Genomic DNA, 23,902 nt, shown 5'->3' with positions numbered 1-23,902 from the left:
TTTACAAATTTTTGTCTCAAAGATTTCATTTATGCACATGTTCAGTGTAATATTCCATGGCAGAGAATGTTCAACTTGAATATTTTCTTTTTTGATCATTTTGACTAGTAATCTCTTTGCTCATTATATCCAGCCAGCCAGTCAGCTTTCATAACAATGAAGTCAGTTTCATCAGAGATTTTCATGTTTATAACTGGCTTTCATTTTTCAACTGCACAGATCCATCTGACAGAGATATGATATTTTACATAATGAGCGATCTCACACAAATTGTTAATATGTCTACCAGAATGCTAGATAATCCTAATCACAATCTGAGCAAAAACTTGTGTTCTTTTCCTTACCACCTCTCAACTTGGTGTTCATCCCTCCTGGAAAACAGACCAAATTATCTTGCCCACTGTCTTACTTGCCACCTTCAATAATATCCACCATCGTTGATCACACGATCTTCTTTCTTATATTATGAACTTTTGATGACTGGAAAAGTCTGGAAGAACTTAGGAGATTGTCCTTGGTATCTCTAAGATATTTGATTGTTACATGTGATAGTAGAGATGTTTGTCTTCAAACTTTGACTAATGCTGGTATTTTACATTACTTTTTGTGTATCAATGACATTGTACATCTCTTTCTCTGCAAAATGTTTCTGGCAATGTGCTAGCACAACTCAATCTTATCTTTTCACACTACACAAATCTCTATGCAAAACTAAACCTGGAAAATTCATCAGAAGGATGAAAACCAAATGGATCAGTCATACATAGAAGCCAGAGAAAATTAAGCAGCTATTACACAAACATGCATGGTAAAGTATCTTCAATAAGAGTTAATTTAAGGCATAATTCAGAATTGTCTATGTAGCCAAATGCACAACTTTGTACTTTTACCATGGGCATTCTTAGGATAAACCCAACCTTCAGTTTTTCTTGGATAAACATATGAATATTGTTTTCACTATCCAACGAATTTGGTTATCTCTTTGAGGCCTGGCATTGCTTTTATTTTTTTTAAATATGAATCCCATCTGGGAAAGGTTTGAAAACTTCTTGCTTGTACATTAGTACTGTAGATGGACTAATCCAGGAATCCCTCTAGAGACCAAACAAGGATCTTTTTGAAGTTTCAAGCTTCCAATAAGAAAGCTAGTAATCATGCAGCAATCAAAGAAATTCATCCACCTTTTAAAAGACTTTCAACAGCATTCATGCCATGGTGAGATTTGAACCCACAGCATGCTGGATAGAAAGAAGAGATGAGATCCATTCAGCTAACTAAGTGGCAGCAACACTCCAAAAAGATGTTAGTACAAATCAGATCTTTTGAACTACTGAATACTTATCTGCCATTTAGGGTAGTGTCTGTAAGTGCTCCTTTCTGCAGCATTGACTCAGTATAGAAAAGAGCTATTAGGTCAATTAATAACAATCTCAAACCAGTTCCGCTTGTTTACATACAGATATTCAGTTTCTGTTGGGCATATTTTATATATATATGTATATATATATATATTTCCACAGGTATACTGTTCAGAACAAACATGAGTAATTCCTTACTCATGTTAACCCTTCTCTAAATCTCCAGCACTGCTTGATAATTCAGCTCTGGTCAACTTATTTTTTCCGAAACTTTCATAGTTTCTACATTCAGCTTTGAAATAATGCTGGATCTAATATTCACTTAATTTTTATAATTTTTGCATCACTGAACTGAAGCGTTTTGGTTCTTTGTTTTAGTCATCACTATTATTTTTTCAGAAATCATGTATACTAAATTTAATTATTAAAACTTTAATGAATACTTTCTTATATTTCAGCAATGTTACATTGCCATCATCAGGGATCACAAATTAATTATGTGCATTCAGGCACTAAAACTGGGCAAATGTGGTTGAAGGAAAATAACCGAAGTCGGGCCTAGAGTCCTAAATGGTGCCATTAGTGGACTAAATTTGAGTAGTCTTGGCTGTTGGGGTGAAGATCAAAGAACTAATGCAGAATTTGGGGCAGTCTCATTCATCCAAATTTGTTGAGGTTTCGAACGTTTTTCAGGGCTGAGGCAGACCGAGGAACAGCCTTTCATATTTATATTTGCTGTGGTGTAGTAGAGTGGCCTTCTTCCAGTGTATATGTGGTTGGTGTCTCCCCCCCCCCCCAAAAAAAATAATAAATTTAGTTTAATCCTTTATCCAAGTGTGAGCAAACAAAGTTTGCGCCTGAAAGTATCTTCAGGACTGGGTTAAGGTGGTAAACCACCTTAACCCAGAAGATACTTAGTCCACCTTAGTCCTGAAGATACTTTCAGGCGCAAACAAAGTTTGCGCCTGAAAGTATCTTCAGGACGGTGGTAAACCACCTTAACCCAGAAGATACTTAGTCCACCTTAGTCCTGAAGATACTTTCAGGCGCAAACTTTGTTTGCTCACACTTGGATAAAGGATTAAACTAAATTTATTATACTCTAACCAAGTGGAAAATAAACTTTCAACTTTCAACCCCCCCCCCCCCAAAAAATGCATGGTCAGCAAGTTCTGAGTGGCTGTATTGGTGGAACTGGATGTAGTCCTTGTGTTCAGAAATTCTGATATTGGCTGTTTGGTCATAGTTGGCCAATGTATCTTTTTATGGGACATTAGTGGATAAAGAGGAGACATCAAAACTGACCGTTATCAGTGTGTTTGAGTATGAGTTTCTCCATACTGGCTTTAAAGTGGGCCATCTATCAGAATTACTTTATATTTCATCCCAAACTTTTATAATTTTCTGATATTTATCCTCAAGGTATATACAGGATATTGTGAGTACTACATAATTAAATATAATGAACCTTGATTACTAACTTCTTAATTGCAATATTCTTCCATATTTATCAAATCTTCAGTATTGCCAGATCAATCTCATCAGATTATATTAGAGATCAGTGCAGTTAATAGAGCTGAGGTTTTACTAATTGCATTAATTTCAGAAATAATTGAAATGAGATCAGTAGTTAATAATCAGTTGGATTATATAAATTTATACATGCTAAATGTGAAGTTCTAAATGGCAGAATAGAAACACTCATAAAATGACATTTGAAGTGTTGGATCACATCTGGAATACAAATTTTGAGAATAATTGTAATCCATTTTGTATGAGTGGCTAATGACTTGGAGAAGTTAGTCTGATCTATATATAAGAATGAGCAATAGCACACTCAAATGACAATTAAGTGCAATAACAGTGGCTATGCTGGCAAAGGATTGCATAAATTGGGTTGATTCTGAACAAATATGCTATAATGTAGGTGAAAGGACAGCTGTTTGACAGATATCAGAGAGTTTTATATAGGAGATCAGTTAAAGAGAATGAAGGTCATCAGTAGCAACAGAGAACTCTCCCCCTCCCTGGGGGATGCCACTGTTTAATTGGTATTTTAAATACATTAGCAATAATTTGAACAAAAATATGATTATTCCCTGATAATGCATTATTTGAATCTCTGACTCAGATATAATGTCAATTCAGGAGGAACTTGAAAAGACTATACTACCTTTTGTTTCAGATTCAGATAAAATTATTTTTATTGATAGCGGATTTGCCATTTTAAAAACATTTTCTCTTCTTAGGTCAACTCTAACATGCTTTTGAGATTTTTTTGATATATGGTTATATAAGTACTGCCTCTTCAGCATCCGAGCTCCTGACATTACTTCAGAACAACTATTATCTTTATGCAAATTACAAATCTGCCCAACCATTGAATACTCTTCTCGCATTTGGTGTGCATCTAAGAGCTTCCTAAAAAATCCTCAACTCATTGAGAAGAAAGGAAAGTTCGTTTTCCAGACTCACAGAATAATGTTTTCTTCCTCATCTTTTATTCTGCGAGGCAGCCTCACTTCTTGTGTATTTCCAAAAAGTATAATCTCCGAATCCAATGTTAAAAGTTTATTATATCACTATTGCTTCTTATCCACAGTAGTAATGTACTGCAGGTTGAACAACTTCTTGTTTATAGGACTACCCAACTGACAAAATTATGTGGCATCATACATATTCAGAGCTATGTTCATAAAACACGCATAAATCTTAAGTTTACTTGCATTTGTAACTGGCCATATAGTCGTGTTTTTGTACTGGGTTTCATGTTACATGTCTATTGCATCTTCTGTGCTGTTGGTTGCCATTATAGCATTTTTTTTTAAAGTAAGCAAGCTCTGGTGCATGTGCTGCTTAAATATTTCTGGACTGCATTTGATTAGGTTCAGTCCTTAGTTTTTGCATTAAACTGTCATGTGATTGTTTAGCCTCATATTGTCTGACTTTTGGGTTTACTTTTTTTTTTTTTTTTTATGATGTTCCCATTTTCATATCGTTGTAAACTTCAGCATATTAGTACTGCTTACGTGAGGTCCTATATCAATATATATATATATATATATATATATATATATATATATATATAACTACAGTAATAGTATTTGTTTTAGTAGAGATGGCACAATGAAAAAAAAACTAAATTTTCTTCTGGATTTATGGTGTCACTATTGTGTTATTGCTTTTTGTAACTTCTTAGGTATGGGGTTGATATTTTTAGAAATAAATAAATCATGGAAAGGTGATGACCTTTGTAACCTTCTTACTTTCGATTATTACTTTCTTTCTTCTGATTCATACACCTATAGCAATGAAATAGCAGTAATAATTCTGATTGAAATTAAGATATAGAAATTAAGGCATTTATCTTTCTTTTATAATTCCCAATCACTATTCAAGTCATCATTCTTCATCAAGTGTGCTGTAAACAAAATTTTGCACTTCATTGAAACCAGAATTCCTGCATCATATAGCTTACATTACAACTTGCAACAGTTACAAAAAATATTATCAATGAATTCAAATTCAATTTGTAATATGCCAAATGAAACAAAAAAAAAAAAAAAAGGAATGAATAAGCTTGCCTTATGTTTGAAACAGTCAAGCTTTGTGGTTCATTGTTAGCACATTTGGTGAAACCTTTGACTTACCATGCTTACACATCTCTAAAGTCCAGATGCTAGTATCATACCATTGTAACATCACCTTCCTGCATCATTCTTTCTTTCTAGCTTTCTGTATAGATGACCATGGCAAGTGCCACAATACCCAGCACCTTGCATCCCTCCTGTCAGAAGAATTCCTGAATGACTTACATAACAACAAATCTTGTTGTCCTGATATAATCCTAATCCCACCATTTGTACTCATAATCTGTGCTTCACAATTAATTTCCCTCCCATATCATCTTAATCTTTTGTGCTCAGTTAGTATCTATGAAGATGTACAGCAGATGCTCAATTAGCATCTACCCTGTAACATAGACACAAGCCTTTGTTCTGCCTCTGATAAATAGAACACTCAATCCAAATATAATACAAAAAGAAACATGCTTGAAAATATACAATACTTTAGCAGCGTCCACATTATTATATGGCACTGAAATTTGGGCAATAAACAAATAATAAAAACAAGTAAAATGAGATTTATGAGAACTGCAAAAAATACACATAGACCAAAAAAAAAAGAACAAAGATATTTTAACCCTGCCGAGGTCGCAGCTGATCTGACAGATACAAAAATTGTTTAATATAAATATTCTTACACATATCCAGTGTATAACATGGGGGTCATGACTAGCTGCGCATGCATATATTACGAGTGATATTCCACACTGTTTATGCAGTCAGTTTTGGTTTAACACGTGTTATGTAAAGGTTTGTGATATTTTATAGTAAATTGTATCCGAGAGATACCACGAACTCCAATGTCAGTATAGTATTTGTTTAGTTGTATTTTTTTTTATTTACCGTTAAAAATGGCTGGAAAAATATATCGATTGTATAATTCATCAGTTGTTGAAGAGATTCAGCAAATATTACTTGAGTCCGATGAAGAGAATGATAGAGTCGAATGCAAAAGTAAAAGTTATATTTGATAGTAAATGGTATCTGAGAGATACCGTGAACTCCAATGTCAGTATAGTATTGGTTTAGTTGTTTGTTTTTTCTTTGTTATCATCATCATCATCAAATTCCTGATATAAACCCTCAAGGGATTGTACAGAATATGATAGTACTACATGAAAGACTCCAATATTAACAGGTCTTATATTTCTGTCTTCTAATGCACTTTTTGCTGTATCCATCCACCTATATCTTGGTCTTCCTCTAAGTCTTTTTCCTGCCAACCTGGCAGAAAACACTTGTTTTGCTAATCTTTCCTCTCCCATTCTGCTTAAGTGACCATGCCACCTGAGATTAGCTCTGCTAATGCATTCCTGGATGCTGACAATATCAAGTTCTTTCCTAATATCCTCGTTTTTAATATAATATTGCCATTGATGCCATCTGTTCATACCTCTAATCTGTCTCAGGACTCTCATATCTGCAGTCTCTAGTCTTGACCAAAGTATTATACTTCTAATTCAGCTCTCAGATCCATAAGTTAAAATTATTTTGAACACTGTCTTGTATACAGCTAATTTAGTGTTTTGGCTAATTTCTCTCTTATTCCATATAAATTTATTCAGTTGACTTCCTACCATACTAGCTTTGTTGATTCTGTTGTCTATTTCCATATTTAATTTACGATCTTCGCTAAAAATTGTGCCTAAGTAGCTGAAATGTTTTACTTGTTCTATAGGTTCTCCGTTCACAATGCAGTTGATATTTTCATTGTCTTTGTAATGCCGACCTTCACCATATCTATTACAACAGTTATTCAGTTTAGTCATGGAATCATGCAGACTTCTAGTGGATTTATTTAGAAGTATAACATCATCCGCATAAAGCAAAGAGCTAAGATTAACACCTCCAATTTTGATATCAGGTTTAACACCACTTTCCTTCATAATGTGATCCATATAGGTAATGAATAACAGAAGGAATAATGTACATCCTCGTCTGACACCAGATTTAACATTAAACCACCTTCCTGTACTTCCTTCAATTCTAACTGCTGACTTAAATCTTAAATAAAGACTAAGTATTACTTGATATAATTTCCCATTGACACCATGTAACTGAAGCATTTTGAATAGCTTCTCTCTTGGTACCTTGTCATATGCCTTTTCCAACCCACAAAACTTAAATACAGATATTTGTTATATTCCCGTGATTTCTCAACTATCAGTCATAAAGTGAAAATCTGATCCTGACAACCTCTATTTGGCCTGAATCCAGCTTGTTCTTCACCAAGCTTTTCTTCCACAATTCTTCTCAACCGTTTCTCAAGTATACTTGCATAGATCTTGCCAGGAACACTCAGTAGGGAAATGCCTCTGTAATTCTCACATTCAGTTTTATTTCCCTTTTTATATATGGGTACTATGAGAGCTCTACTCCAATCATCGGGAATTCGTCCCTCTGTCCAGGCTTTCTGAATTATGCAGTGCAGCCACTGTAAGACTTTTATACCACCATACTTCAGCATTTCTGGTTGAATATCATCTACTCCTACTGCCTTTCCACATTTCAGGCTTTTGATGGCTTTTTCTGCTTCAAGTATGGATATGTATTCCTGACTGCATGTCTGGTGAGTATTTTTTACCACTGTGCTGTCATCACTGCTTGTTTCATTTAGCAGTTTTTCAAAGAAATTACTCAATACTTCAAGGATATCTTTTTTTTCCTGTTTTCATGTCACCTTTATCATCTCTAATTCCTTTTATAGCACTCTTTCCTCCATTTCTAAGCTTATTCAACTAGCTCCAGAATATCTTACCACCTTCTTGATATTTATTTTCTATATTCTTGCCAAAGTCCTCCCATGACTTTTGTTTAGCCAGTTTTACACAGTGTTTATCTTTCTTGCATTTGCTCTGTATTCTCTAAGAGCACAAGCTGACTTATTTGTCAGGAGCTTTTGATATGCTTTCTTCTTTTCCTTCACTGCCTCTTTAACTTCCTTTGTCCACCATGGAGATTTTTCTATCCTTGCAGACAACCTCACCACATGCCTCTCTGGCAGAATCACTCAATGTTTTATTCAGGATATGCTTCCGCGTCTCCAAGGTTTGGTTCCTGTTCTCAAACTCTTTCATTTTTTCTTGAATAATATTTGTGTATTTTAGTCTACAGTTCACATCTGAGAGCTGCTCAACTTCTATTCATTTTAAAACTTTCTTACATGTTATTCTTTTCAATATGAAATTCAATTTTTTTCCTGCTCAAGACTAAATGGTGATCGCTTCCAATTTCAAATCCTCTGTACACTCTCGGAAAACATCACTGTCAACAATAACATAGTTAATGAGACTTTTCTTATTCCTTGCCTCTTCTCTCCATGTGAATTTGTGCACATTTTTATGTTGGAACATGGTGTTAGTAATAACCAGTCCATGTCCTGAACAGAAATCCAACAGGTATTTGCTATTATTATTAGCTTTGTTCTTTTCTCCAAATTTTCCTAATATATTTTTGTACGTCTGACAATCATTTCCTACTCTGCTATTTAGATCCCCTACAAGGACCAACTTTTCCTTTTTCATTGTGTCAGTTGTTTTTTCTAAAATCTCAAAAGATTTCTCCACTTCTACCTTAGTAGAACCTTCTGTGGGACAATAGGCAGAAATAAGTCTCATTGTCCAGTTCTCAATTCTTATATTTGTCCACATCACTCTACTTCAGACTGCCTGCCATTCAAGAAGATTAGCCTCGTATGTAGTGTTGAATACTATGGCTAGTCCTTCTTTTCCTCGATTGTCATTGCCTGAATATAACATTTTGTATTTATTGCCCAGAAAGATCTCTCCAGTTTTTGCCTTTTTTTGTTTCATTCACCCCTATTATGTCGATCTGGTATTTATCTAATTCCTCAGTTAGCTCCATTTCTTTGTACCAATCTTGAACTTTGGTGATGTTGAGTTGGGGTGGGTTTTAGGATTTGTTCCAGTAGCTGACTTTTTGCTGTTTGCCATGGTTTCCTGGCGAAAACAGCAGGGGCCTTGTTTAACCGGGCGGCACCCCAGCCGGCATGAAATTCTGTCATTTGAAATTTTTGTTTAAGCCAAGAATACAATTTGGTCGGCTAAATCCCAAATTGCCAGCCCATCCTTGTTCGTTCAGTATCCAAGTAGATACCTAACAGGGTGCACCACGAGAAGGTGAGGATTGGTCATTAGGTCAGAAGCCCTGGTCAGTTCTCTGCATTCCTTTGAAGGTTATATGGAGGTCTCCTCTCAGTTATATAGCTTTGACGCTTAAGCACCCCTTCTTTGTTCAATAATTTCTAGATTGTAACTGAAAATTAATAAACCATCATGTATTATATATGCTTTTTTTTTTTAAGTTTTATCGCATTTTTGTACATACTAGTAATGAATGTATCTCTCAGATACACGCAACCTATGCTGCAGTTTTTTCGACCACAACATCCGCAGGGTTAAAAGAACTAAAAACAAAATTAATAAGAAAAACTAAACAATTATAAACAAAAATGGATAGAACATGTAAACTGAATGGATAACCTGATATTATTATTTGACACCTCCAGGGAGTCCAAAGACTCATCGAGGGAGGGCACCTACTCTACAACTCTGTCTCCCCCACTCAAATCCACTAACGTCATCTACCGCCTACCACCACTAGTATTTTCACAGACACTCACAAACATACATACCCACAGCCTTTTGGCTGGAGAGCGGATACGTTAACCACTCAGCCAACCAGCAATCTTATCCTATCAATTAACTGATATCCTAAACAAATAATAAAATATAAACCAATTGGAAAGAGAAGGCCTGGTAGACCTCAAAATAGGATATTAGATGGATAATGATACCAGAACAGACTAATATGGTCTATCTGTAACTAGTGTTATGCTGCTGATGAGGATGATGACGAGCCTTTGTTCAGACTATTCCTAAAAACAATATCAAAAACGGATAATAAAAGCAAGCTGTCAAACTGTTGTCCCATTGCTCCTACTTTTCTTGAAAATCATGGAAATGGTCATCAACAGGTCCACCATCTAATTAATAGCCAGCAACAGTATGGATTCTGCCTCTTTTGATTCACAGCAGACCTCTTAACTATCTATCACAGCTCACCTTTGGGGGTGGAAAAAAACCACCAAAGATTTTGAGAAATTCGTGTGGTCACTCTTGGCATTTTTAGGACCATAGTTGAACAGGTCTGGCATCTTAAATTATGATTCTATTTATACTTTCCAATTAGAAGACTGGTTTCTTCTTATCTGATGATTTACTACATGTAATGATGTATGGCTTCTTTTTTTCAGTTTTCCCACCCCTTCTACTATTCAGAGATTTCTTTAGGTGCTCAGAATATTAAATCTCAGCCTGAATAAAACCATGGGATTGGAATTTTTTATGATGATCCCATACTTGGGAGGATGGTTCACCTAGGGTGCTCTGGATAGACTCTCCCACTGGAAGAGTCTATCCTCAAATCAAATGTGAACGTTTGATTTGAGGATAGACTCTTCCAGTGGGAACAATAGAAGTGAATATATTGGAAGAGAAATTATTCTGTGAATCTGGAGTTGAATTATGAAAAGGCATTAAATAGCATGGTAAAAAAAAAGCATCAGAAAAATCTATAACTACAGTAGCAACTCTGCTTTCAACTGGGAAAGTGACCATGCAATCTTGTCCTGAGAGGTTGCTGTGGAAATTTCAGTCAAGAAAGGGTTTATGTGGAAGAATTACAAACTGGCAATTATGACAAACTTAGATGCAGCCATGTCATCAAAATACATGAAATGAATGTCATTAATGCATGGGAAATGGTCAAGGATTGTTTGAGCGAGACAGTATTATTACATGACACCTCCAGGGAGTCCAAAGACTCATCAAGAGAGGGCACCTACTCTACAACTCTCTGCCCTCACCACTCAGTTCACTAACTGCAAATAACTCACTCACCATCCTTTTCCATGGTATTTGTCCAGAGATGAGTGAAGTAATTAAGCAGATCCTCTGTGAATCAACAATGGTGGAATATTGTTTATTAGTTGAGACCTTTCAAGGTATCATTGAAGGTGAGTGTTACAACAGCTCAAGAAATTCAGCTTCATTCTTCTCATAACAACAACTTGCTATGTATTTGATCTTGTTAGACTACCTTGCACCATATGACTTCAACTCACTGCTACATGAAAAGCTGTCATTAGTATTACAGTCATAGGTTGCAACTCTAACTAGATTTAAGTCATCCAGTATCATTAGCAGCACCCCTCCTCTCCTATTGTGTCTATCCTTTCTAAAATTATATCTGCTTCTGGTAGCCAGGTCTCACTAACACCTACAATCTGAGATCCAACAAATTGATCAAGTAACAAATTCTACCCCCTTTGTTTCATATACTCCTAGCATGTACAAACATAATAAGTTATCTGTATGCTTTTTTGCATACTCTTCTCTGAAGTCTGCATTGTAACTTGCAGATTTCTGTTCTTTTCTAGTGGCTACTTATGCAAACAACATTTTTCTACATGCTTGGTAGGTCCAAATTGGATGAAAACAAAATCTTTCTTCATGATCATTTCAATAATAATGCTCATTCCCATCATTACCACTATGTAACATTGTCTCTTACATACTGGTTCTCATTATTCTTCCCATCATAATTGAGTTTGCCTGACTCTCTGAGTTAGGATCTCATATCAGTTAATAATTTCTGACCTGATACCAAATGCATTTAAGCGTAGACCATTCCTGTTATACAAATCTTCACACATCCAAGAACGTGCATCCATTTCTTCTATACAGCCTGTGCATTGAATTGTTTGCAATCATAACCCTTCTTCTTAATTCATTTCTATGATATCTAGGTAATATTATTTGCGATTTTCACTTTTCTCTCTTGCTTCTTCCAATAATTTTTTCTTATCCTCCCTCATACTGAATTTGTTGCTAGTCAAGTTGTTTGTGCCTACTAGAATTACAATCTTGTTTGCTTTTCTTTTCTCTCTTTCAATTGTATGGGCTATAATTTTAATTTTTCTCTGGGAAAAGTTATTACCCAGTCATCAGTGGCCTGTTTTATGATGGACTCATCATACCAGATAATTCAAATAATATCATTTTTATAATCAACTTTACATACTTGATTTTCGTTATTCCTTACCTGATTCTGTATTTTATTTGTAATTTTGCTGCTTAGCTTTGTTATATTCCCTTTGTTGGCCGAGTGATTAGCATATCTGCTCTCCAGCCGAACGGCTGCGGAGTCAAATCCCACTGTGGGCATGGATGTTTGTGATTGTCTGTGAAAATACTAGTGGTAATAGTGGGCAGTAGATGATGCAGTTTGCTGTAGTTGGTAGATTGAGTGGTGGAGACGGAGAGTTGTAGAGTAGGAGCCCTCCCTCGATGAGTCTTTAGACCTCTTGGGGGGGGGTCACATCATAATAATAATAACACTGCTCATCTTTCCATAATTTCCATATCGTCTCTCTAATAATCTGCTTTAACTTTGCAATTTTGGAGTGTAAACTATTTTCGATATCTTCAATATCCTCTTTAGCATTCTTGTTCTCAACTTCACTGTTCTTGTTAGTGTTCTGTTTCTTCTGTGATTTTGGTGTCATTTAACAGCTGTATTTAGTACTGTAATATCTCAAAAAAATGTTATAAAAACACAAAAATCTACACTACTATGAAATACTAACTTTCTAAGGTAAAAAACATAAAACAGATAAAGATCACCACTTTTACACTTGCTAAATACACTGACCACTCACACTATAGCCTCAAACCCTGGATATTTGGAGAGCGATTGTGGTTATCTAGTATTCCAGTAGGCATATGAACAAAGTGTAAATGGCCATTGATGTTAGCACATCTCAGCATCTCTTCCTGCTTGATCTGTGCAATTGAAAAAAATTAAATCCAGGTAGTGTTGCAAACTCAACATCTCCGAGGAAGAAAGGCCTCACTGTTGGGAAAGTTGGACTGAAGAAAATTGAAATTTAAAGAACGGAAATCAAAAAGATCAGCATGATTGATGGCTTATACAAAAAAAAAATGTCACATTTGAGATGAGTATGTGTGAAAAAGAAATTTGAGTTTCTTTCATGAAATGGTTTGAAGACTAGAGATGAATGAGATGGTCCATTACAGAATAGTGCAGTGCTCACTAATAAGGCTGTTTAATTTAAGTCTTACCACTTTCATAGTCCAAGGGATTTAAAGAGGATGGAATACTCCCGTTTTATAAAGGCATCTTTAAGATAGAGATAAATCATTTGCATTTTAGCAGCAGTAGTAATGTATTGAGGAAACAGAGGAAGGAGAATTATTTTCGTAACATATGGTAGAAAGTTTTTTGACTTGGTCGCAGTTTAAATTAACTTGCCAAGAAATTATATTCATGTTTTATCATTGGTTCAAGTGTAAGTAAACAAACAAAGTTTGCACATGAAGTATTTTCACGACTAGGCAGCTTGTATATTAACGTGACCAATTTTTTTACAATGAAAAGGAGGACGAAAAAATTTAAGAAAAAAGTACAATGTAAATAAATGAAACATTTTATTAATTTAAACAAAAATACACTAATTATGCTTACATCCCTTTTAATTATTTAATTAAACGAGTATTTTTCCATTGAATGAATATTTTTTGTCAATATATCATTTTCTAACAATATATTGGAAATTTCGGAGCAAGAAATATCCTTCATATTGAATTTTACGGTAAGTGCTGCAGCTAGAGTATCAACATTCAATCTTGATTTCTCACTTGTCCAAAAATCTCACTTACCAATTGAAAAAACTCTTTCAACTGCTGCATTAGTTCCAGGGCAGTACAGCGTAAATTCAACAAGAATAACTAAATTTTCATATGGAATGTGTTCATGTTTAAAATGGTTAAATATTTCCACCCATCTTTTATCAATTTCAACATGTTGATTTTCCCATTGTTCTAATTTATCAGAATTTAAATATACATTCAGTCTTCTAATTTCTTCAAACAGACAATTGTCATCGATTTTAATATCAGGCATTTCTTTCGATAAAAACTCAACACAATTTTCAATATCTGCCCAATTTACTTGCGATGAAGTCAAAAAACACCATTGAAAACTGTTATTTCCTGTGATATTTGTTTCAGACCATTCTTCGACATATTGGAAACATGTTTGGTAAAAATTCTGCACTTCTTTGGTAAACTTTTCCGTTATGCTCGGATTTGATTCCTCTAAGTTTGACAATTTTCTTTTTATTATTAAAGGAATAAATTTTTCTTCAAATCATGATTTATATTGAAGGACAAAATCGTTCAAAATAAGACTAATTTCTGTAGCTGAAATATGTTCACCTTCAATCTTTTGAATCGTTTTGTGGAAAATAGATGCCTGATTATGTACAAAATGCATTAATATCTCCAATAATTCATAATTGAAAACAGATTCCAGAATTTTTGGACATTTGTCTAAACTTAAAAAATATGAACGGAGAGGCTCAAATAATTGTAAAACACGCTCTATAGCAGGTGTTAGAGCGAGCCATCTAACTTTTGAATATCCTAAAAGTTTTTTGTATTCAACATTTGCGTCTTCACAAAATTATTTTAAAGTAGCCACACGAACAGTAAAACGACTAAAATACAAATAAATTGTCGTTATTATTATTTCTACATCAATTGGCATGGCACATGACGCTGTGTTGATTGCATATGACAAAATATGTGCATTACAACCTATTCCTAGATTACAAGATTTACTCCAAAAGAAAAATCTTGTAATTTTACATAGACATTATTCACTCCTTTGCGTCTTCGCCCACCAAAATTTGTGTTTGTATTATCAGCTGTTAGTGCAACAACTTTAGATTTCAAATTGTTTTCATTTATTACTCTGCATAGGTGGTTTGACAAAATTTCAGCAGTTTCGCCCTCAATGGATTCTAAATTTAAAATTTTTACTTGAATGCCCTTGGTAACATTATAATACCTTACTAGTATTGGATACAATTTGGTTTCATTATGATTTGATGCATCAGATAAAACCGTTACAAATGCTGCATTTTTCAAGTCTTCTGCAAGTATTTTATCACAGTAATTTTTAAATACTGATTTAATAATAGCCTCACATTTTGTCCTGGCACATGAAAATTTAGCATTGTGAAAGTTTTTCAATAATTTAGTTGTACAATCCATACTACGAAAACTTTGATTGTGAATTATGGTATGAAATGCAAATGTTCCTTCCATTACAGCTAACTGTTTTTTCATCTTCAGAATAATTAGAAGTTTTAAAAAAATAGGTTACTTTACTACTGGAAGCTGATGCATCTAATGATTGCTTATGTTTGTTGGTGTTCAAGTGTTTCGTTATAGCTGCTCTGCCTCCAACTGCAATACAAATTCTCCTCTGCAAATATTGCAGAAAATAATGTTGTCTCTCTTTGATATGAGGAGTGGAAATTCCTTTTTCAATTGATCGTTGAAATGGTATTTCCTCTTTCTTGATTTTTCCATCCCTTAAATGAAATTAAAAATTAAAAATAAAATATAGAGCCACACGAACGATGCAAGCACATTATGAATAAATAAAATTAATTAAAACTAAAACTTTAATAACAAAAGTGATAAAACTTTACTAAATCTATATTTAAATTATTTTACACTTGTGTTGAAAACAGGGTTGTATAAAATTGAATTAATGAATTAATAAAACGTGAATTGTACTTACCTGAGTATAATATTCACTGAGAAAGAAATAATTTCGCATTTCCGTTAGAAATAAACACGAAGTATAATATAGAGATAAAGTAAACAAAGTGAAGTGCGCAATGGTGCGAGACACGTGAAGTTCTCCTATGCCCTGTGCATGCGTTTCATAATCGCGTCTTTCCGAACTGTACCGTCACATGACGCGTAACAGTTCGGTGCGGCATCTCTGAATACAAAGATTAACAGATTAGTTTTAAAATAAACTATAGACTCCTTACTTCCAATTATATATTTGATTTAATCCTTTATCCAAGTGTAAGCAAACAAAGTTTGCATCTGAAGTATTTTCAGGACTGGGGCAACTCGTAGTAAAGGTGGAGTAAGTTCTGATCACTTGCCTTAGTATCTCCCATAATGCAAAGCATATCTCCTTGCAGGCATGTATAATGCTATGCATTAAGGGAAGGGTCACTACCCAGACCAGTTTCGACCTTTACTGAGGTCTCATCAGTGGGAGCCAGACCCAGAGGTGGTGGAAGTAATGCAGAAGTCATATCACCATATACCAGTTGCCAAAAGGTGTCAACACCTTATTATTAAAATTCTCTGGATTAGAGATAGTTGATGGAAGTTTTGTCACTTGGCTATGCTACCAATTATTATTATTATTAAACACCTCCAGGGAGTCTAAAGACTCATTGAGGGAGGGCACCTGCTCAACAACGCCTTCAATCCACCAACTAACCGCAGCTACGCCAATGCCGTATACCGCTGGACTACCACCACTAGTATTTCTAAAGACAACCACAAACATCCATGCCCACGGCAGGATTCGAACCTGCAGCCTTTTGGCTGGAGAGCGGATATTCTAACCACTCGGCCAGCCAGGCTTATTCCTTTATCCAAGTGTAAGCAAACAAAGTTTATGTCTGAAGTATTTTCAGGACTGGAGCAACTCCTTACTTGTTATGCACCACATTGCCTTGACCCTTATGCCCTGAGTGGGTCAGTGGGAGCCAAACCCAGAGGTGGTGGAAGTAATGCAGAAGTCATACTGGGAATTTAATGTTATCATCATTCTCATGCTATATAGTCCCTGATAAGTAGGGTTTTGTAAATTCCTGATGCATTTGAATCTTTAGGAATGGAAAATAGCAGTTCCTGAGAATTCTCAAGAGTTCCCAAATTTTTATTTTATTAATTTATTACTCTCAGTTTCTCTTAAATAAGAATTTTTGTGTTTATTCTAGTGATAAAGTGCTTTAATAATGAATTGTACATGTTAATATATAGAAAAAAAGTAAAACTCAATTAGTATTTAAATATTAAAAAGTAAGACTAAGTTTGAGTATTATAATCAAAAAAATAAAAATAAATAAATAAAATAGAACTATTACATTGGTAAAACATAAAGATAGGCAGTGTTATATATTTGTTGAAAATTAATGAGTTTGGGATTACTATAAAAGAAATTTAAAGTACCTACTAATGTTGGGAATTTTAAAAAACACAGTCCCTTAATTGCTTGGTTAGAAAAATATGGATCTTTGTTTACTTGCAAATAAATTTAACATAGAAAAATTTCTTTCATTCTGTGCTGATGTTAGTAGTGCATCTAATAGAATTTTTAGATTTGGTATACATGTCTCTTCATATAAATTCATTTCACTTTTTTAATGATGAAAATACTTTTGTGTGAGTTGAATTGGCATTAATTTTGTCATAAAAATGAAATATACACGTATCTTTCACTCTGTTTTTTAAATCCACCTCTAATTCTCCAAGGTCATATTTTCCATTTCTTTGTTATCATTTTCTTTTCCAAACTTCTACTGAAGTACACTTTTCTTTGAAAATTCGTGTGATTATTAGTTTTGCATATTATATAATTTCATTTTTATTGCCATAACACAAAAATCATTAGCCTAGTTTAAACAATTAGTGATACTAAGACTTTACATTTAAATAGTTGCTGTTTTGTTTCTCTATGCTTCAACTTCAACTCCTGTAGGTTTTAAACAATTTAATATATTTTAAAAATCTATCAATCATACTTTTTAAAGCATTCCAAAATTCCTTATAATTATTTGTTCACTCTTTATTATTTCTTTTTTGCAAAATAGAATTTCTTGTTAGAGAATATTTAAATAGTTTAACAGTTTTCTTATATTAGAAAGAAAACATCCTAAAGCATGTTCTGCATTATCAGAATCTATTCGTGGTGTTTCTAACATTTTCATTGTGACTTTCACTATTGCTGTTATTGCTATCTTTCAATTTTTAGAATAAAACACTTTTATCACAGCAAGATCAGATGTGTGTTTGTAACATAAGTGTTGAAAGATGGCAATAATTTTCTGAATTTTTTCATAATGGCAGCACTATCACTAGTAAGTGACAACTGCATCAGTTTCAAAACAAATATTGAAGGAACCCAATCACTCTTCAACTAAAGAATGGCCCTTTGCTGAAGAATAGGCACCATGAATTCTTATTCACTTTGTATTATCCTTGCTGGTAACTGCAGGCCTCTTTTAGAAAAACTTTCTCTAATAAAATTGCTCTTCACAATAATATTGATAGAAATTCCATCTACTGTTGGAAGTTTAGCATCCACTTAATCTACTTCTAGTATGCTGTAACAAATGGAAACACTTGTCTTTGCTTTTGAAGTGGATGGTGCACACAACGTCTTCACTGCTTTTCTTTCTTTTCATGCCATTGATGTGTTCAGGATGACAGAGCCCACTTTTTGATAATGAGCTGTCTGATTGTTGCCATCTTTTTTTTTTTTAAATAAATTGTGCAACCATCCCTTGTACATTTTACTCATTGTTAGGGATAATTACAATAACATGAGTGAAATTATCATTTATTCAAAAATAATTATCAATAATGAAATATTTATAATTATTTTACTAATGTCAGTTTCACATTACATATGTATAGCATCTGTGAAGAGAATGGGATTATAGTAGTCTTGGGGAATACTCCAGTTATTTGATTTATGTGGTTAGAATGGGGAATTTCAGGTCAGAAAAGGTTATAAAATATCTGAAATTTCTCAGGAAATGTTTTGCTACTATTGCTGGAAAAAATCGAGAATTTTAAAATTATGAAATTTTACCAGGAATTCTCAGGATGAAGCCACTGATAACTAATAACACTTCCTCCTCTTGTCCCTGTTCTGTCTTTCCTGACTACATTATGTTTAATATCATACACTTCTTTATTAAGAGTGTCCTCATTAAATCATTATTCAAAAATCACAATGAGTGGTTTTATTTTTCCAGTTAATAATTTGAACTACGTGATCTTATTCTTTCAGCATTGAGCATTAATCTATAAAAACTGGGAAAGAAAGTAAATGTACTTGACAAGAAATCATATTCTTGGTTTTGTCTTTATTTTAATTAAGAATTAGCAGGCTGCACATGGCATATCTTATGACCAAAGTACTTAGAGTCCTTTGACCTCACATTAAGTGTTACAGTTATCCCATAGTGCACATTGTCATGAATTATGGAAAAGGTCACTTCCCAGATCATTGTTCTCTGGTGAAGCATCATCAGTGGGAATTAGATTTGTAGAAATTCTGAGCAAAGACTTGATGCAACAAGTCTGTTTCCAATATAAATTAAAGATGCCAAGAATTTATATTCTTGGTTTAATCCTTTATCCAAAAGTTTGTTCCTGAAGTATTTTCAGGACAGGGAAACTTGTATATAGAGGATAATGACTTTGCATCACTTGCCTTAGTATCCCATAATGCAAAGCACATCTCCTTATGGACATGTATAATTATAATTATTATTATTATTATGTGACACCTCTAAGGAGTCCAAAGACTCATCGAGGGAGAGTGTGCCAACAGCATCAAACGATTGACCAACTACTAACTGCACTCAAACTTGCTTAACTTTTTGCATGAGCCATTAGTAGCAGTACTTCTACCACTCAACCAAGGGAAGGGTCACTACCCAGACCAGTTTAGACCTTTATTGAGGTCTCATCAGTGGGAGCCAGACCCAAAGATGATACCAAAGTTGAAGTAATGCAGAAGTCATATTTCCATATACGAGTAGCCAAAAGGTGTCAACACCTTATTATTAAAATACTCTGGATTAGAGATAGTTGTTGGAAATTTTTCCACCTTGTTATACTATAAATTAAAGATGCCAAAAAATTATATTCTTGATTTAATCCTTTATCCAAGTGTAAGCAAACAAAGTTTGTGCCTGAAGTATTTTCAGGACAGGACAACTCATGACTTCTGCATTACTTCAACCTTGGTATCAGTGCTAGGTCTGGCTCCCATGGATGAGACCTCTGTCCCTTCCCATAATGCATAGCATTATTCATGTCCATAAGGAGATGTGCTTTGCATTATGGGATACTAAAGCAAGTGATGCGAAGTCATTAGCCTCTATATACAAGTTGCCCTGTCCTGAAAATACTCCAGATGCAAACTTTGTTTGCTTGCACTTGGATAAAGGATTAAACCAAGAATATAATTTCTTGGCTCCAACAACTGCTTCCAGTATAAATAGCAAAATGGTATTCTACAGTACTCTAGAATTGTACTGTAGAATATTATAATAGTTCTAGCAAGATTTTCACTGGAAAAGAAAGAATCTTCATCATTATCATCAAATTCCTGATATGTACCCTCAGGGGAGTACAGGATATTATGATATTGCTAGATGGAAAAGTTATGCTGTTAGTAACTTCTGATCAACAGTTTTCCTACAGATTAATCTGTTATCTGTCAAGACTCCAACATTATCAGATCTTATATTTCTGTCTTCTAAGACACTTTTTTTACTGTATCAATCTGCCTACATTTTAGTCTTCCTTGACTGCCTTTCCCTTTAATTCCCTGAGTCCACCACATAGTTCGTATTTTGCTATGCTGGCAGACTACCTCACCACTTGTCTCTCTGAATTGGTGTTTTCCTTCAGAGTTTGCTACTGAATCTCCAAGATTTGTAGATTTAGTGGATCTTCTTTCCTGCCAGCCCGACAAAAGACACTTGTTTTGCTAATCTTTCCTTTCCCATTCTGGTTAAAGTGACTATACCACCTGAGATTAGCTCTATTAACATATTTCTGAATGCTAACAAAGGCGAGGTAGCAAACTAGACCAATTTATATATCAGGAGTAGTTGTTAAAGTATTGTAAAAGTTGGTGAAAGTAAAACACAACAGTGGGTGAATAGGAATGCAATACTCTATAGTGGGCAGATTGGCTTTGTAAAGGGTTGGTCTTGTCTTAGTAACTTATTCACATTTTATAATAAAGTGACAGCAGAATTGGATTAAAGTAATGGCTACACCATGATACTGCTTGACTCTTCCAAGGCATTTGACAGAATACCGCATGGAAATCTATTACAAAAGCTGGAGCAAATGGGAATGGATAGGAGGGTGGTCGACAGACAGACACCAGAGAGTAGTATATGGTGGAGTGGAATCTAGAAGAATGATGGTGACTCAGGGTTCAGTACAAGGGACACTTCTCTTTAATTTGTATATCAGTGATGAGGGGATATTTGGTTGTTTGCTGATGATGCAAAACTCAGGAGAGCAATAGTTGATAATGGTGATGTAGATATCTTGATGATTTAAATAAATTGGCATTGTGGACAAATGATAATGATTGTCAATTTAATGTTGCAAAATGTAAGGTTATGATGCACTTTGTGTTGAAAAGGTTACATATGGTGTATGATAGTGATGGTATTTGATTGCAGAAAATGATGAGGTGCGGGACTTGGGAATAATGTTGGACAAAGAGTTAAAGTTCAGAGGGCATATTGCAAAAGTTGATAAAATTGCTTAAAGGATTACTTGATGTTGAAAAACACACTAACAAGTAAAGATAAAAAAGTTATTATCTTTCTTTATAAGACTATGATTCAGCCACATCTTGACTACTGCACACAGATTTGGTCACTCGTCTCACCCTCTTGATCACACGAGTGACCAAGATGGTGACAGGTATATGGAATACTCCCTATGAGGATAGATTGAAGTTTTGTGAGTTACAAAGTTTAGTTGATAGGCAAAAAAGAGGGGACATGATAGAAACTTTTAAGATATTAAAAGGGTTTTTAATATCTTAAAATTTAATATCTTGCATTTTTAATAAAATGCAAAAAGTGAATGTCTCGATTGGGAAAATGTCATTTCTTTATCTAGAAGGGTTTTGAAAAGTTGGTAGGATCCTCCATGATCATTCTCTGAAAAAAAAGACCTTCTAGTTGAGATGTCTTCCCAGAAACAATCAGAGCACTCCTGCATGCATCATCAGTTAGAGGAATGCTAATCATGGTAGTCACAAAACAGAAATTTTCTTGAAGAATAATATCAGAGTGGGACTTTCTTCTGTTGCTAATGAGCAGATTTGCTCTGAATTAAAAGATCAAGGAGTGATAGCTGTAAGAAGAATTCTCATCTGTAGGGATGTTATCCAAGGGATATCATCCTTGCATTTAACACATCTTAACTCCTAACATCTGTGAAATGGACCACCTCCAAGAGCAAAATAAAACCATTAAAAATGTAGTGTCTTGGATTAAATAGAATTTATATTATATCTCTGATTATTTCTTGCATATCTTTTTTATGCAGGAAAAGATGGATACTGGCCATCCACAATTCTCTGAGAAGGGAAAAATTCAAGCTGATATAAGCATCTCATCACAAAACTGGAAGCCAGGTGCATTCACCAAACATAAATAATTAACAAATGCCCACAATAGAATTGTTGCAGATTCTGCCCAAACAGATGAGATCAAGTCCTCTTCCAGAAACATAAGTTAGTGTGCTTCTTTGGAGGACTAATCATCTTTTGGTACAACCATCCATTTCCATCAAGTTCCACTTAATACTGATAGATGCAGTTGCAATTTACCTCTCAGGAATCTCTTATTAACAGTGTGCATATGTTTCTTAGGATGACCTTGATCACTTCATGTTACAGTTGTCATCCCAATACTCGTAAGGGGGGGGGAGGATTTAAATCACCACAATATACTCTGGAGTAATGCACACACTTAACATCAAAGGATGAGTTCTGGTACACATATACTCAGTAACAACAATCTATCCATTCTAAACACTAGAAATAACACTTTTTTTTCATCTTTCTGAATATTTACTGCTATTGACCTAAAAATATGTTTGCCTTCCCTTTTTCTGCTGTTTAAATGAGAAGTAGAAGATAACATCTAGGGAGTGATCATTTTCCCATGATATCCACTGTTTTAAATGGGTAACGACATATTTCATCATGGATTTCACAATGAAAAACAGATCATACTAAACTGGAATATCTTCTCCTTCCTGGCAGAATTTGATGTTGTAAAAATCAGTTCTTCTCCTATTAGTGAAGCAGTGCATCATGTTACAGAATTTAAAATACAAGCTACAACATTTACAATACCCAAACATAAGATCAGTTTCCACCTTTCTCTAAACCATGGTGAAATCCATAATGTAGAGCAGTCAAAAAAGCTCAAAACAAAGCTTAGGGTATCTTTTGAAGATACCCTACTATGCAAAACTTAAACAGCTCTCAAACATGCTCTCATTCAACTACAATACATTTGCTGTCAAAGCCCAGAGGACTTGTGGATCATCACTCATCAGAGAGGTCTGGGAAAAAATCCATAAAAATGAAGGGCAGATATTTGCTTACCCTCTTTGATCCAAGAATAGTATGGATGCACACTTGCTCATCTAAAAGCAATTGCAGATATACTCACGTTTTAACATGGAGGGTTTTGCCAAAACATCAACAACAGCATGCTCTTACAGGCCAGCATTCCTGGCCCTAAAAAGCAAAGCAGGAAACATCTGCTCTTTCTGTTCTGTTCATTTCAAATGATCTAGAACAGTGCTTCCCAACCTGCAAAGTCCTGATTATTGGGCGACGGTACCCGAGCACTAGGCTGCCGAGTGGTTCCATTTTCGCTTTATTGCTCTTTTCTAGCTATGCACGTTTGAATGCGACCTTCCAGAATGTCATGGATGCCATTACTCCCTCCCTCACATTTTGCATCTACGACTCAGAAGATCATTATTCTGCTTCAGTTCCAACTCGTCTGTTGTGTTGTGAGAGTACCAGTCGAGTGTTTCAAGAGTGTATCATTTTTGTAAGAATTGCGTTCAAGTGGATGTTCAGTGTTGCTAAGTGGTCTGTGCAAAACACCTTAGCAGGAATGTCTTATTGCATCTT

General features: G+C 34.6%; 1 protein-coding gene across 2 annotated transcripts in view; it reads left to right on the top strand.

Annotated features, from left to right (window-relative positions):
• The window catches only part of Bap170 (Brahma associated protein 170kD), a 457,905-nt gene that overhangs the window by 383,601 nt on the left and 50,402 nt on the right, over window positions 1-23,902 (top strand). The window lies entirely within an intron of this gene.

This window comes from Typopeltis vanoorti, chromosome 16, assembly GCF_054136105.1.
Source record: "Typopeltis vanoorti isolate ZY-2024b chromosome 16, IOZ_Tvanoo_1.0, whole genome shotgun sequence".
Lineage (NCBI taxonomy): Eukaryota > Metazoa > Arthropoda > Arachnida > Uropygi > Thelyphonidae > Typopeltis > Typopeltis vanoorti.
Note: the sequence above shows the minus strand (reverse complement) of the source record. Positions and strands in the feature narration are given on the sequence as shown.